Here is a 17,819-nt window from a genome sequence, read left to right on the forward strand (position 1 = left end):
CCTACACTATTCCATTTTCATCCATATGTTTATGCAACAACCATTTAAATGCCCTTTAAGTTGGCAAGTCTACTACTATTGCAGGCAGTGCTTTCTATAACTCTATTACTCTGAGCAAAGGAACTACATCTGACACCTGTCCTATATCTACCATCCCTCAATTTAAAGCTATGTCTCCACGTGCTAGCCATTACCATCTGAGGAAAAAGGCTCTCACATTCCATCTTATCTAACCCTCTGATTATCTCATATGTCTCAATTAAGTCGCCTCTCAACCATCTTCCCTCTAACAAAAACAGCCTCAAGTCCCTCAGCCTTTCCTCATAAGACTGTTTCTCCAGACCAGGCAACATCTTGGTAGATCTCAGTGAACCCTTTCCAAAGTTTCCACATCCTTCATATAATGTGGTGATCAGAACTGTACACAATACTCCCAAGTGCAGCTGCAACAGAGATTTGTACAGCTGCAGTATGACCTCGTGGCTTCCAAAACACAATCCCGCTAGCAATAAAAGCTAGTATGCCTTCTGAACAACCCTATCAACCTGGGTGGCAACTTTCAGGGTTCTATGTACACGGACACCAAGATCTCTCGGCTCACCTACACAATCAAGAATCTTACCAATAGCCCAGGACTCTTTATTCCTGTTGCTCCCTTCCAAAGTGAATTATCTCCCACTTTTCCACATTAAACTCCATTTGGCACTTCTCAGCCCAGCTCTGCAGATTACTTATGTCACTCTGTAAACTGCAACATCTTTCAGCACTGTCCATAACTCCAATGACCTTAGTGTCATCCGCAAATTTCCTATCCCATCCTTCTATACCCTCATCTAGGTCATTGATAAAAATGACAAACAGCAGTGGCCCCAAAACAGAACCTTGTGGTACCTCGTTAGTACCTGAACTCCAGGTTGAGCATTTCCCATCAACCACCACCCTCTGTCTTTCAGCTAGCCACGTTTCTGATCTAAACCACTAAATCACCCTCAATTCCACACCTCCATATTTTGTGCAATAGCCTACTAATTGGGGAACCTTATCAAACACCTTACTGAAACCCATATACACCACATCAACCACTTTACCTTCACCCACCTGTTTGGTCACCTTCTCAAAGAACTCAATAAGGTTTGTGAGGTACAACCTACCCTTCACAAACCCGTATTGACTATTCCTAATCAAATTATTCCTCTCTAGATGATTATAAATCCTATCTCTCACAGCATTTTCCAACACTTTACCCACAACTGAAGTAAGGCTCTTAGTCTATAATTATCATGGTTGTCTCTACTCCCCTTCTTGAACAAGGGGACAACATTTGCTATCCTCCAGTCTTCTGGCACTATCCTTGCAGACAATGATGACATAAAGATCAAAGTCAAAGGCTCTGCAATCTCCTCCCTGGCTTCCCAGAGAACCCTAGGGTAAATCACATCCAGCCCAGCGGACTTTTCAATTTTTCCAGAATTGCTAACACCTCCTCCTTGTGAACGTCAATCTGTCTAGTCTAGTAGCTTGCATCTCAATATTCTCCTTGACAACACTGTCTTTTTCCAGTGCGAATACTGACAAAAAATATTCATTTAGCACTTCTCCTTTCTCCCTGGACTCCACACACAGCTTTGTACTAGTATCTTTGAATGCCCATAATCGTACTCCTGATTCTTTCACTCCTGATATACCGATGAAAAGCTTTAGTTTTTTTTTATCCTATCTGCCAATGACATCTCATGTCCCCTCCTGGCACTTCTTAGCCCTCACTTTACGTGTTTCCTGGCTAACTTGTAACTCTCAAGCGCCCTTTCACACCTCATCCTAACATAAGCCTGCTTCTTCCTCTTGACAAGAGATTCAACTTCTTCAGTAAACCATGGCTCCCTCGCTCAACCACTTCCTCCCTGCCTGACAGGTACATACTTATCAAGGACACGCAGTATCTCTTCCTTGAATAAGCTCCACGTTTCAATTGTGCCCATCCCCTGAAGTTTCCTTCCCCATCCTATGCATCCTAAATCTTGCCTAAACTCATAATTGCCTTTCGCCCAGCAATAACTCTTGCCTTGTGTTTTTACATATCCCTTTCCATTGCTATCATAAACATAACTGAATTGTGGTCACTACCACCAAAGTATTCACCTACCTCCAAATGTAACACTGGCCGGGATTCATTACATAGTACCAAATCCAGTGTGGGTTATTGGACCCAAAATATTACCTCTGCTTTCTCTCCAGATCTGCTGAGCTCTTCCAGCAAATTCTGTTCTTGCCTCTGACTTCCAGCATTTGCAGTTGTTTTTGGCTCATTCGCCTGTTGCCACTCTCTTCTCATATCCTTCCATCCCTCGAACCCTAAGTGTGAGAGGTAATTTCGGTTTAAACTTTAAGATGTGCCTGGACCACAGACTGGTCTATAATAAAAGACAAAACTTTTGTTTCTTTTCTAGAACATTTTATATACTCAAAAGTAGAATAGTTTAAATTGTGCAGAATGCTGACAATTTGTGAGCAGAGTAAAAACAAACAGGCCCTTGATTGATGAAACCATTAACACAGGCGGGAAGGATGAGTCCTTGACTGATAAGACTCCAGGATAGGGGAACGACTCGAGAGACATCTGTTACAGATTAAAGTCTTTGACTGATAAGACTACAGGGTGAGAAAAACAACAACTTTAGAGACTCTGGAGCCATTTGTTGCAGACTTTGTGATAAGAATAATGATGTTTTTAAGAATGTGAACCTCATGGCTTGTTAGAGCCAAGGAGAGGAGGGACTTGTACTGTATATAATGGGAGACTTTGTAAGCCTCAGCGCGCCTTTTCTTCAAGGGTGCCCGACTCTGCAGACTTGACTTGTTAATAAAACTTTGTTTTCCTGAATGTCTAGAGCGATTATTGAGAAGCGATTTTCGTTTCTAACAACTTGGGGGCTCGTCATCCGGGATCAACACTCCGGCCGCAAGGGGAGTTGAGGAAGGATATCGGAGAAGGTGCACCCTGCCGAGTTCGGCAGTCCCTGATTCCTTGCTTGTTGCCCCGCGCGGCTTGAGCGAGTGATATCCGGGAGACTCAGGAAAACAAAGGAGGGGTGTACCCGAGGCAGTGGGGACGGTTAACGATCGAGTAATTTCGGTGCACCGAACCCAGGTAAGAAAAAACTTGCGGGGACCGTGTTTCCGGAGGACTGGGTACCTACGGGGTGCCTGTGGACCTTTTTTTTCTACAGAGACATGGGACTCAGGAATCTAGAGACCGGGGCTCGCCTGTGAGGGATTTTGCAGAGACCGTGTTTGAGGAGGAACGTGTACCTACGGGGTGCCTGTGATTTGTGTCACAGAGACGTAGGACACAGGAATCCAAAGACCGGGGGTGCCTGCAAAGGAACCTGGGCGATCACGGGACTGAAGGTCCGGGAATTGGCTACATTGTGATAGATTATCACGGGAAAAATACGAAGTCCTCGGAAATGGGAAATAAGGGATCTAAGGCGATTAAGGGAAAGGTAGGCTTAAACAGGGACAATGACACATACCCCGGGGTACCTGACGATAGTCCGTTAGGGAGAATGCTAAATAATTGGGATCAGGGTGGAAGAAAGGGAAAATCTAAAAGGAAGATGGTAAAATACTGTCAAAAGTGGTCCCAGAAACCTATTCAGGGCGACTCATTGTGGTGGCCTAGATTCGGTACTGACGAAGACTGGGTCCGGCAAGCCCTCATTTTATATGTCAATTCAAAACCTGATGTTAATCTGGAAGAAAGTGATTATGCCCTTTGTTGGCTACCGGTTACGATATCTTGCCAAATGCAGGTAACTAATAAAGACTCGAAAGGGCAGAAAGAATGGGACCCTTTAGATCACTTACCGCCGCCCTATGTGACCCCGTCTGCCCCACAAAATGTTCCTTCTGGTGACGACGATTCAGGGGAAGGGGAAGAAAATGGGGAGGAATCACAAACTACCTCAGGGGTACAGACCAGATCTCAAGCTGGAAAGGGTAACAGACAAAACCCTGTCTCGACTGCAAGAATGAATCCACTCCGGGAAGTGCCCATGGGGGGCGAGGCGGGAAGGACGGGATATGTGAACGTTCCCTTGACGAGTACTGAAGTACGGAATTTCAGGAGGGAGATGAAGGGTCTACTAGAGGACCCCATGGGACTTGCTGAACAATTGGATCAGTTCCTGGGTCCGAATACTTACACGTGGGAAGAGATGTGTTCCATCATGAAAACATTGTTCTCTAGCCAGGAGCGTCAGATGATACGACAAGCTGCGCTCTTGGTCTGGGAGAGAGAGGGGGGAGAAGGAGGGGAACAGAAGTTTCCCCTCACCGAGCCCGAGTGGGATAAGAACACGGAGGGAGGACGGCGCAACATGAGAGACATGCGGGAATATTGGATAAAAGGAATAAGACACGCAGCCCCGAAGGGGCACAATTTTACCAAGGCCTTTGGTAATCATCAAAACCCAGAGGAAACCCCTACGGACTTCCTAGACAGGATTAGGAAGAATTTGCAGCAGTTTGCTGGGGTGGACCCTGAGACGGACGTGGGGCAACAACTCATACGGGTAGAGTTTGTATCAAAAGCCTGGCTGGACATACGAAAGAAGTTAGAGAAAATGGATGATTGGGATAGTAAATCTTTAAGTGAACTACTACGGGAGGCGCAAAAGGTGTTTGTGAGAAGGGACGATGAGAAGCAAAGGAAGGCGACAAAGATAATGATGCAAACGGTGCAACAAATGACAGCTGGAAGGAAAAGGGAGAGCCGTGGCAGGAACAGGAAAGGGGAGAGTCGTGGCAAGAGCAGAGGAAAAGAGAACCATGGCCGGAACAAAGGAAGAGTGGAGGAACGCGAGACCGCGACAGGGAAACGAAGAGGACACTCAGATGTTACTATTGTAATGAAGAGGGACATTTTAAACGGGAGTGCTCCCGCTACAAGCGGGAGGTGAGGTCGTACGCCCTGATGGAGGAAGATTAGGGAGGTCGGGGGTTCCTACCCTTTGGGCAAAAGGACTATCGACAGGAACCCCTGGTAAACTTGAAAGTAGGGCCCCAAGGATCGGAGATCACATTTATGGTGGACTCGGGAGCCGAAAGATCAAGTATAATCCAAATACCCCCCGGCACCCGAGCAGGAGGAAAAGTTATGGGGGTATCTTGAATTGGAGGACAGAAATTACAAGTCCCAGTGGTGGAGGACGTGGAAATTGGGTATGAAAACAGAACTACTAAACGAGACCTCCTTCTACTGCCATCGGCGGGGTTTAATTTGTTAGGAAGAGACTTGCAGGTCAAACTAGGGATCGGAACGGTACCAAATAACGGGGAAATGGTGGTAAGGTTGTTCGCCCTCACCGAAGAAGATGATCAACAAATAGACCCGGAAGTATGGTACCGAGAGGGGAACAGAGGGGGTCTAAACATCAAACCTCTCCAAATCACCATGTTACCAGGAAGAGGCCCGGTAAGAAGGAAACAATACCTGATTGCTATGGAAGGACGGGAGGGGTTACAACCTGTGATAGAAAGATTAATCACAGATGGACTAATGGAGGAATGCATGTCCCCTTTCAATACTCCAATACTCCCTGTGAGGAAGCCGGACGGGACATATAGGCTGGTGCAAGACTTGCGGGGATTGAATGAAGTAGTCCAGGCTAGATACCCGGTGGTACCTAATCCCTACACGTTAATGAGTAAAATTCCCCCCGAACATGAATGGTTCAGCGTAATAGATCTGAAGGATGCTTTCTGGAGTTGCCCCCTTGACGAAGAAAGTCGGAACCTTTTTGCCTTTGAATGGGAGAATCCCTTCACAGGACGAAAGCGACAGTTAAGATGGACGGTCTTGCCGCAGGGATTCACGGAGTCACCCAATTTGTTTGGACAAATACTGGAGCAGATCTTAGGAGGATTTCAGTGTAACGCGGAGAATCAATTGCTCCAATATGTCGATGATCTTTTACTCTCAGGACCAAGAGAAGAGGAGGTACGAGCAGACACCGTTGCCCTGCTGAACTTCCTGGGGAAACAGGGCCTACGCGTCTCCAGGACAAAACTCCAGTTTGTGGAGCGAGAAGTAAGATATCTGGGCCATCAAGTCAGTAAGGGGCACCGCCGTATCACGCCAGAACGAATATCAGGAATTACGGGTATGCCAATACCCAGGACGAAGAAGGAATTCAGACAATTCCTGGGACTAGTAGGGTATTGCCGGATATGGATTGAAAGTTACACCACTTTAGTAAAATTTTTGTACGACAAACTGGGACAAGAAGGACAAAAGGTGGACTGGTCAGATGAGGAGGAGCAGCGATTTAATATTATTAAAAATAAACTGATTCGAGCTCCGGTATTGGCTTTACCCACCCTGAAGGAACCGTTCCAGTTATATGTCAATAGCGCCGGCGGAATTGCCCAGGGTGTGCTTACTCAGCTGCGGGCAGGGAAACGTCAGCCGGTTGCATTTTTGTCAAAAATGTTAGACCCTGTGTCATGTGGATGGCCGACCTGTATACAGGCAGTGGCAGCTACGGCAATGTTAGTAGAAGAGGCCCGAAAACTTACCTTTGGAGGAAGGATCACAGTATACTCCCCACATTCGGTTAGTGCCATACTGGCTCAAAAGGCTCACCGCTGGTTAACAGACTCTCGCATCCTGAAGTATGAGACGATTTTGATGACCGGGAACGATCTCAATTTTGCAAAAGATCTCAGTTGCAACCCAGCCCAGTTTCTGTACGGACGTCCTGCAGATGGGGAACAGGAGCATGATTGTGTGGAATTTGTGGACTTGCAGACCAAAAGCCGAGAGGACCTGCAGGAAGCCCCGCTGGGTGAGGGACAGGAACTGTATATCGACGGGTCCTCCCGGTGCATCAGTGGAGTACGATACAGTGGCTATGCTGTTATAGATGGTGCAACGAAACGGACGATTGAGTCCGGACGACTGCCCGGGAAGTGGTCAGCCCAATCCTGTGAGTTGTACGCCCTCCAGAGGGCCCTGAAGTTGTTGGAAGAGAAAGTGGGAACCATATATACTGACTCAAAGTATGCATACAGAGTCGTTCATACTTTCGGGAAAATCTGGAAAGAGCGAGGATTGATAACTTCACGGGGAAAAGAATTAGCTCACGAATAAATGATCAGCCTAACGTTGGAAGCCCTGGCGTTACCTACGGAACTTGCAGTAGTCCATGTACCCGGTCACCAGAAGGGGTCGACACCGGAAGCGGTGGGAAACCGGCTGGCAGACGAGGAAGCCAAGCGGGCAGCGGTCAAAAAATCCGTCCAAATGTTAACGTTAATACCGTTGAGGGAAGGGCTCGCTAAACAACCCGTCTTCACCCAGGGGGAGATTGATAAAATGGATCAATTGGGTGCCCGGCTAGATACTAACGGGAAGTGGACGGTTCCTGATGGGAGACAAGTACTGAACAAACAGATCACCTGGGGTATTCTGCACCGATTACACCATCAGACCCACTGGGGGGTGCAAGCCATGTGTGACACAATCCTGAGAGACTATGTATGCAGGGGGATATACACATTAGCCCAACAAGAGGTAGTCGGATGCCCCACTTGCCGGCGTATTAATCAGAAGGCCATGCGTTCTATGCCAGCCGGTGGTCAGCCCCTAGCGATTAGGCCATTTCAGAGGATCCAAGTCGACTTTACAGAATTACCCCCAGTACAGAGATGGAAATATCTGCTAGAAATAGTAGACCATTTCACTCACTGGGTAGAGGCTTTCCCAACTGCCAAAGACGATGCACCAACCGTGGCCCGACTGTTGTTAGAGAACATAATCCCGAGATATGGCATAATGGAATCTATCGACTCCGACTGCGGGACGCATTTTATTTCTAAGCTACACCATTTGATCTGTACTGCCCTGGGTATCCAATGGAAATTCCACGCACCCTGGCATCCTCAGAGTTCGGGTCGAGTTGAGAGAATGAATGGCACGCTCAAGACCCAATTGACGAAGCTGATGTTAGAAACTAAGTTACCCTGGCCAAAGTGCCTGCCCATTGCCCTATTGAGGATACGTACGGCACCTCGCCGAGATGTCGGGGTTTCCCCCTATGAAATGCTGTTCGGATTACCGTATTGGAGTAAGGTTGATGGATGTCCCACTCTACAAGGGGGGGATGTATTTATCCGAACCTATTTACTGGCCTTATCCCGTTCTTTTGCAGAACTCCGAAGGAAAGGTCTCCTGGCTCAGACTCTGCCGCTCGACTTCCTCCTGCATAAGGTGGAGCCCGGAGATTGGATACTTGTTAAGACCTGGAAGGCCGAAAAGCTCCAGCCGCGGTGGGAAGGACCGTTCCTGGTTCTGTTAACAACTGAAGCAGCTGTTCGGACGAAAGAAAAAGGGTGGGTCCACGCATCAAGGATAAAGGGGCCTGTTCCGCCTGAAGAAGAAAGCACCTGGACATGCGAGCAAGGGGACAAGCCGTTGTCGGTAAAACTGAAAAGACAGCAATAATGAACTCTACTTGGACTGTATTGGTGGGGATATTGATCAGTTTACTCCTGTATGAGGGGGAGGGTGAGGGGAGATGTGACAAATGTCGAACTACAGTAAGACTTGGGATTCGAATCTATTCGGGATCATTTGTGTCCCATTCCTATCTATATGTTAAATCGAATTATCAGGCTCCAAGCAGTCGTAGAGGTCATTACTAACCGGACTGCCCTGGCCCTGGAGATGTTGGCTAAGCAGCAGGATCAGATGAGGGCTGCTATATATCAAAACCGACTTGCCTTGGATTATCTGTTGGCCTCGGAGGGGGGTGTGTGCGGGAAATTTAACCTGACAAACTGCTGTCTAGAAATTGACGATAATGGTAAAGCGGTTTTGAAAATTTCCGATGAAATTCGGAGATTGGCCCATGTGCCAGTACAATCTTGGCGTCCTCTTAGTGGCATCGGATGGTGGGATGGTCTCCTAGGTGGTAGCTGGTGGCGCACGGCGTTGCTGGTGGTTGGGGGAGGCATGATTCTTCTTCTCGTGTTACCCTGCCTAACTCCCTGTATTCAGTTTTTAATTCAGAAAAATATTTCCCGACTCCAGGCAGTGGTGGTTCCACAACATGGGACGCGGGAACTTAAAGTGATGTTGCTGCGAAAGACCAAGGATTTCCCGGGCCCTTGAGGGAGGGGGGGCTTATCTTGGTCAGGCACATCTTAAAGAAAGAAAAGGGTGGAATTGTGAGAGGTAATTTCGGTTTAAACTTTAAGATGTGCCTGGACCACAGACTGGTCTATAATAAAAGACAAAACTTTTGTTTCTTTTCTAGAACATTTTATATACTCAAAAGTAGAATAGTTTAAATTGTGCAGAATGCTGACAATTTGTGAGCACAGTAAAAACAAACAGGCCCTTGATTGATGAAACCATTAACACAGGCGGGAAGGATGAGTCCTTGACTGATAAGACTCCAGGATAGGGGAACGACTCGAGAGACATCTGTTACAGATTAAAGTCTTTGACTGATAAGACTACAGGGTGAGAAAAACAACAACTTTAGAGACTCTGGAGCCATTTGTTGCAGACTTTGTGATAAGAATAATGATGTTTTTAAGAATGTGAACCTCATGGCTTGTTAGAGCCAAGGAGAGGAGGGACTTGTACTGTATATAATGGGAGATTTTGTAAGCCTCAGCGCGCCTTTTCTTCAAGGGTGCCCGACTCTGCAGACTTGACTTGTTAATAAAACTTTGTTTTCCTGAATGTCTAGAGCGATTATTGAGAAGCGATTTTCGTTTCTAACACTAAGGATTTTATCTGAATCTTCCTTTAAAGTCTCCTATGTTTTGGGCTCAATAGCTTCCTGTGGCAGCAAATTCCACACAATCACCACCCTATGAGTGAAAACATTTCCCCTCATCTCAGTCCTAAAAGGCCAACTCTCTATTCTGAGACTGTGCCCCTTGGAGCTGAGCTCCCCCATCATCAGTAACATCCTTCCTACATCTCCTCGATCTAATCCTGACAGAAGTTCAGCTCTGGGAGTGGAGATCCTCCGTTAACCTCTCCCCTTCACCTTCCTCCTTTTCAGATACTTGTTAAAACCTACCTGATCCACCCTAATAATTCGTTATATTGCTCTGTGTTAGTCATTTTGCTCCGTGGTGCCACGGTACAGTATTCTGGAACCTTGCACCGTGTTCAATTCGCTTTCTCCGCTTGGGCCAGGCGGACCATCGGGTCACCATGTCTCTTGTGATTTGCCTTTGACCTACACTACTATTTGCCCATTCTCTAAATTGGAAGAGTTAGAACCACCCTCACACCGGCCGCCAACCACCCTCAGGGCGATCCGAGCACCGACCGGGCTTGAGCCCTAAAGCCAACAGGGGAAGCTCTGATTGGACAATCCAGAGCACGTGGTGGGGCGGGGCCGTGTCAGCCCAACGGTCGCCGCACGAGGGACCGGAGAGCGGGAAAGGGGAGAGGCTGTGATTGGTGAATCTGGAGCACGTGGCGGTCATCGGGGCGAACTGTGAGGGGGCTCGAGGCGGCCTCCCGCCCCCTCCCCTTCCCCCCGCCGGGAGGCCGAGTGCTTCTGGAACATTCCAGGGGCGAGTACACCTGGCGGCGGGCCACCTGCCTTAACGGAGAGCAATGGGCCTGGTGTGGGAAGGATGTGACTCCAGGCAGGGAACAGGGTCAGGAAGGGGCCACTGGGTGATCCTCGGAGGTCGGGGAGAGTGAGGAGCGGCCTGTCTTCCCCGCTCCAAGGGGCTGCCTTTCAGTAAGTGGCTGTGGTGGAGAGCCTGAGGAATCAGCAGCTCTTTCCCCCCCCCCCCCCCGCCCCATCAGTGACTTTGAGGATCTTAAAACCCTATGGCTGGGCTCTCCCAAACTAATGTTTTTCTTTTCCGTCGAGGCGTCTAAGACAGTTTCTTCTGGAGAGTGGAGTCTTCAGATCGCAAAGAGATTTTAATCAAAGTCAATGCAATTTTCTTAACATGGAGCTGGAGAAGAAGGTGAGGCAGCGTTTAACAATACAGGAATAAATCCTGGCAAACAATATTAAACTGCATATTTGATGATTAGGAGCTTCTGTTTGATGTTTTGGAGTGTTTACTTCTCAACAATGACTGGTTACTGTTGATTATACTAACCTGTTATCTATTTCTGTTTAGCCTTGACTGGATCTATTGCTGTCTATCAGTCCAATGGGTATCATGACCTAGTACTAACTTACTGTATTATGACCAAAATTAACCAAAGCTGAACTGGGAAATAGATGATTTCAGGAATATTGAAATGTTATCTAAACAGGTCGCCACTGCTTTTTCCAATCAATGTAAATCAATAATGGAGCTAGGTTTCTGGGAAGAGACATTTAAATGTTCTAAATATTAAAGATGAACATTCAAAACTATCCATAAGAAAGGCAGTAACAATATCGGGGTCAAGAGTGTGTTGCTGGAAAAGCACAGTCACCACACTTTCAACTCAGATCTCTGGCATCTGCAGTCCTCACTTACTCCTTGTAACAATCTGGGTACAAAATTTGCCAATGGTAGGAAGTGGTAAATAATGGTTAATGTGCATTTATTGGGCTAGAGGAAAGTTTATGAAGTTTCCCCAGTGAACAATCTTGGGATCTTTGCATTTTCTAATACACAAATGACTTGATCTCAGTGCAGAAGAGTTAACTTCAAAATTTGTGGATTATGCAAAATTTGAGAGCTTTGAAAACAGAAACTTCAAAAGGATATTGAACAATTGCTGGTGTGGGTTGAATACATGGCAGAATAATTTCAGTAAAAAGGAGTACAAAATAAAGGGAACTATTCTCACGGGTGTGCAAAAGCAAAGCAATCTGGGTGCATGTGCATAAAGTCACAGAGAACTACGGCACAAAAAACACCCTTTGGCTTATCACATCCATGCCAGTTAATGCAGAAGCTATTAAAGATGGCAGGACAGGTAGAGCATTATAAAGCATACAATATTCTAGGCTTCATTAATGGGGGCATAGCATACAAGAGCAGGGAGGTTGTGCTCAACCTGAAATGCATTTTGGATTATTGTGTACTATGTCGGATGCTGCACTACACAAATACAGATGTATTGGAGAGGATGTAGGTGCACATACCAAGAGTAGTTCCTGAATGTAAAAAATGAGCTATGAGGATAGATGAGAGAAAATAGAACTGTTTTCATTTCAGAGGAAAAGATTCAAAGGAAGTTTTCAGAATCATAAGGGGACAGAGCGAATAGAGAAAAACTTCCTGTTTGTGATTGCATTGAGAACCAGAGGACACAGATTTAAAGTGATTTGTAAGAGAATCAAATGCAAGATGAGAAAATAAATTTTATGCAGCAAGTAGTTACAGAATGCACAGCTTGGAAGAGGTGGAAGTTTCTTTTGAAGCACACACAAGCATTTGATCATTATTTAACTGTGCAGCGTTATAAGGAAAATTAAAATGTTCAGTGAGTCGCTGCAAACATCGAGCTGTATAATACAGAAACAAGCTGTTCAGTACATGATGTGCCGAGCATGAAGCCAAGTTAATCATCCCTTTTACTTGCCCTTGGTCCATATACCTTCATTCCTCGTATATTCGTGTACTTATCTCAAAGCCCTTTCGACGTCTCCTGGAACACCACGCCAGGCAGTGCATTCCAGACTCTTACAACTCAGCGTAAAAAAAACTTACCCCTCACATCTCCTTTGAACTTTCCCCCTGTGATGAAGTTACTCCTTTAACAAGGTTATGTTGTCCTTGTTTTTTTTTCCCAGACAGGTCCCAAAAGGCACAGACTCTGAAAAGTCTAAGTTGAAGGGTCATAGGGCCAGTTTGGTTATAGGTAACAGATATGGCCTCGGAAACAAGCTTTCAAGTTTTTAAAAAAAAAGACCTGCAAAATGAAAAGGGAGTGGCCAGTTCTCCCAGCTCAGCTTTACTCTGGTTTGGATTTTAGCAGTAGTGCTGTAAAAGCTGCTGGAACCAAAGAAACAGGTCCATGCTGGTCTCTCTCTGACTTCTCTTCTGTAAGCTGTAAGACCCTGTGTTTGATTTTTCCTTTTGTGCCAAAGGTCTTTATGAGGATTGTTGTGAATATTGGGAACAGCATCATTAAGTTGGGATAATCTGTTAGGTTTTTGCATAGATTGCATTCCGTATTCTATTTTCTTCACTTTTCATTCAGTGATCTTGTAAATAATTTCTGGTTTGTTTAAAACTGAATGGTTTTACCAGCAGCCTCTCTCCTGGAATATCCACATTACACCTGTTTCAAACAACCAGCAAAGTTAGTGTGTGGACTCCCTTCTTAAAATGCTTTGATGGGTCTGGCCTGGTCTATATTATGCCTCTCACCTTTGGTATTGGATATTTCAACACTGGGGAAAAAAATACTCTGACCATCAACTGTATGCATCTCACAATTTTTTATAGATTTCTGTCAAGTCTTCCCTTAGCTTCCGCTGCTCAAAATAAAACAACCTGAATTTTTCTAGCCTTATTTCATACCTTCGAATCCAGGCAGCATCTTGGTAAATCTCTTCTGTACCCTCTCCAAAGCCTCCATTAGGAAATCGGAGGACTGGGAAGCTTTTAAAGAACAATAGAGGATAACTAAAAAGGTAATACGCAAAGAAAAACTAAGGTACGAAGGTAAACTGGCCAAAAGTATAAAGGAGGATAGTAAAGGCTTTTTTAGGTATGTGAAAAGAAAAACAATGGTTAAGACTAAAATTGGGCCCTTGAAGACAGAAACGGGTGAATTTATTACGGGGAACAAAGAAATGGCAGAAGAGTTGAATTGGTACTTTAGATCTGTCTTCACTGTAGAAGACATGAGCAATCTCCCAGATGTAATAGTGGCTGAAGGACCTGAACTGAAGGGAATTTATTTTAGGCAGGAAATGGTGTTGGAGAGACTGTTAGGTCTGAAGGCTGATAAGTCCCCAGGACCTGATGGTCTGCATCCCAGGGGTACTGAAGGAGGTGGCTCTAGAAATCGTTGATGAATTGGTGATCATTTTCCAATGTTCTATAGATTCAAGATCAGTTCCTGCAGATTGGAGGGTGGCTAATGTTGTCCCACTTTTTAAGAAAGGAGGGAGAGAGAAAACAGAGAATTATAGACCAGTTACTCTGACCTCAGTCGTGGGAAAAATGCTGGAGGCATTTATAAAGAACAAAGTTTGTGCGAAGATTTGTAGCTCGGGTGCTCGTTGTTGTGGTTGTGTTGGCCGAGCTGGGAATTTGTGTTGCAGACGTTTCGTCCCCTGTCTAAGTGACATCCTCAGTGCTTGGGAGCCTCCTGTGAAGCGTTTCTGTGATCTTTTCTCCGGAATTTATAGTGGTTTGTCTCTGCCGCTTCCAGTTGTCAGTTCCAGCTGTTCGCTGCAGTGGCCGGTATATTGGGTCCAGGTCGATGTGCTTGTTGATTGAATCTGTGGATGAGTGCCATGCCTCTAGGAATTCCCTGGCTGTTCTCTGTTTGGCTTGCCCTATAATAGTAGTGTTGTCCCAGTCAAACCAACGTAGCATACAAAATCCCACACAAGGACTGCACAAAACACTACATAGGACAAACAGGAAGGCAGCTAACGATCCGCATCCATGAACACCAACTAGCCACGAAACGACACGACCAGCTATCCTTAGTAGCCACACACGCGGATGACAAGCAACATGTGTTCGACTGGGACAACACTACTATTATAGGACAAGCCAAACAGAGAACAGCCAGGGAATTCCTAGAGGCATGGCACTCATCCACAGATTCAATCAATAAGCACATCGACCTGGACCCAATATACCGGCCACTGCAGCGGACAGCTGGAACTGACAACCGGAAGCGGCAGAGACAAACCACGATAAATGCAGGAGGAAATATCACAGAAGCACTTCACAGGAGGCTCCCAAGCACGGAGGATGTCACCTAGACAGGGGACGAAACGTCTGCAACACAAATTCACAGCTCGGCGAACACAACCACAACAACGAGCAGCTGAGCTACAAATTTTCTCACAAACTTTGAATGATTCCTGACTTGCTACTTTTCCAGCACCACACTTTCGACTCTGATCGCCACCATCTGTGGTCCTCACTTCCTCCTCGTTGATTTTAACCTTAGAGCGAAGCCTCTTCCAGTCATTTGTGACGAAGGACTTATACCCAAAATGTGGATTCTCCTGCTCCTTGATTGCTGCCTAACCTGCTGTACTTTGCCAGCACCACACTCTTGACACAAAATATGGAGGCACAGGACTGAGGATGGTAAAACGAATTGGATCAGACGTTGGCTCGCTGAAAGAAGACAAAGGGTGGTGGTTGATGGGAAATATTCATCCTGAAATTCACTTATGAGTGGTTGACTGCAAGGATCTGTTTTGGGGCCACTGCTGTTTGTCATTTTTATAAATGACTGAGATGAGGACATAGAAGGATGGGTTAGTAAATTTGCAGATGACACTAAGGTCAGTGGAGTTGTGGATAGCACTGAAGGATGCTGTAGGTGACAGAAGGACATAGATAAGCTGTAGAGCTGGGCTGAGAGGTGGTAAATGGAGTTTAATGTGGAAAAGTGTGAGGTGATTCACTTTGGAACAAGCAACAGGAATGCAGAGTACTGGGCTAATGGTAAGACTCTTGGTAGTGTAGATGTGCAGAGAGTTCTGTGTCCATGTACATAGATCCCTGAAAGTTGCCACCCAGGTTGATAGGGTTAATAAGAAGGCATGCAGTGTGTTAGCCTTTATTGGTTGAGGGATTGAGTTTCGGAGCCATGAGGACATGCTGCAGCTGTACAAAACTCTGGTGCGGCTCACTCGGAGTATTACGTACTGTTCTGGTCACTGTATTATCGGAAGGATGTGGAAGCTTTGGAAAGGGTTTAGAGGAAATTTATGAGAATGTTGCCTGGTATGAAGGGAAGGCCTTATGAGGAAAGGCTGAGGGAGCTACAGGATTCTGCGTAATCCAAGATGGAAGTTGGGAAAAATTTCTGGCTGGAAGAGCTGCTTCTTTTTTTTTGAGGTATTTTAGGTGCTGGAGATGATTTCCTCGAATTCTAGGAGCAGCAATTACTGATTTATATGCTGTTGCATTGTTTTGGAACTTTGGAAAAAAAAAGTCAAAACAACAGCAGTTTTAAAAGGGAGAAGGACAGACAAAGGAAGCACATGGTGAGGACAGTGCAGGAGACAGAAAGAGAACGAACCTGCACGGTTACTGCCTTTGCTGTTTTTGAATTCATGTGTCATAGAGTCTAGAGATGTACAGCATGGAACCAGACCCTTCGGTCCAACCTGTCCATACCGACCAGATATCCCAACCCAATCTAGTCCCACCTGCCTGCACCCATATCCCTCCAAACCCTTCCTGTTCATATACCCATCCAAATGCTTCTTAAATGTTGCAAATGTACCAGCCTCCACCACTTCCTGTGGCAGCTCATTCCATACACGTACCACCCTCTGTGTGAAAAAGTTGCCCTATTGGTCTCTTTTATATCTTTCCCCTCTCACCCTAAACCTAAGCCCTCTCGTTCTGGACTCCCTGACTCCAGGGAAAAGACTTTGTCTATTTATCCTATCCATGCCCCTCATAATTTTGCGAACCTCTATAAGGTCACCCCTCAGCCTCCGACACTCCAGGGAAAACAGTCCCAGCCTGTTCAGCCTCTCCCTACAACTCAAATCCTCCAACCCTGGCAGCATCCTTGTAAATCTTTTCTGAACCCTTTCAAGTTTCACAACATCTTTCCGATAGGAAGGATACCAGAATTGCACGCAATATTCCTACAGTGGCCTAACCAATGTCCTGTACAGCTGCAACATGACCTCTCCTGTATTCAGTAATCTGACCAATAAAGGAAAGCATACCAAATGCCTTCTTCACTATCCTATCTACCTGCGACTTCACTTTCAAGGAGCTATGAACCTGCACTCCAATGTCTCTTAGTTCAGCAAAACTCTCTAGGACCTTACCATGAAGTGTATTCATCCTGCTAAGATTTGCTTTCCCAAAATGCAGCACCTCCCATTTATCTCAATTAAACTCCATCTGCCACTTCTCAGCCCAATGGCCCATCTGGTCCAGATCCTGTTGTAATCTGAGGTAACCCTCTTCGCTGTCCACTACACCTCCAATTTTGGTGTCATCTGCAAACTTACTAACTGTACCTCTTATGCTTACATCCAAATCATTTATGTAAATGACATAAAGTAGAGGACCCAGCACTGATCCTTATGGAACTTCACTGGTCACAGGCCTCCAGTCTGAAAAACAACCCTCCACCACCCTCTGTCTTCTACCTTTGAGCCAGTTCTGTATCCAAATGGCTAGTTCTCGCTGTATTCCATGAGATCTAACCTTGCTAATCAGTCTCCCATGGGGAACCTTGTTGAATGCCTTATTGATGTCCATATAGATCACATCTACTGCTCTGCCCTCATCAATCTTCTTTGTTACTTCTTCAGAAAACTCAATCAAGTTTGTGAGACATGATTTCCCATGCACAAAGCCATGTTGACTATCCCGAATCAGTCCTTGCCTTTCCAAATGCATGTACATCCTGTCCCTCAGGATTCCCTCCAACAACTTGCCCAACACTGAGGTCAGGCTCACCAGTCTGTAGTTCCCTTGCTTGCCTTTACTGCCCTTCTTAAACAGTGGCACTATGTTTGCCAACCTCCAGTCTTCTGGCACCTCACCGTATACCCAAGAACTCTGTGGAAAACTAGGGAAGTGATTGCTGGGCCGCTTGCTGAGATATTCGGATCATCGATAGTCACAGGTGAAGTGCTGAAAGACTGGAA

Source organism: Chiloscyllium plagiosum, unplaced genomic scaffold (assembly GCF_037043375.1).
Source record: "Chiloscyllium plagiosum isolate Xiang-an unplaced genomic scaffold, Cpla_swu_hap1 HiC_scaffold_45, whole genome shotgun sequence".
Classification (NCBI taxonomy): domain Eukaryota; kingdom Metazoa; phylum Chordata; class Chondrichthyes; order Orectolobiformes; family Hemiscylliidae; genus Chiloscyllium; species Chiloscyllium plagiosum.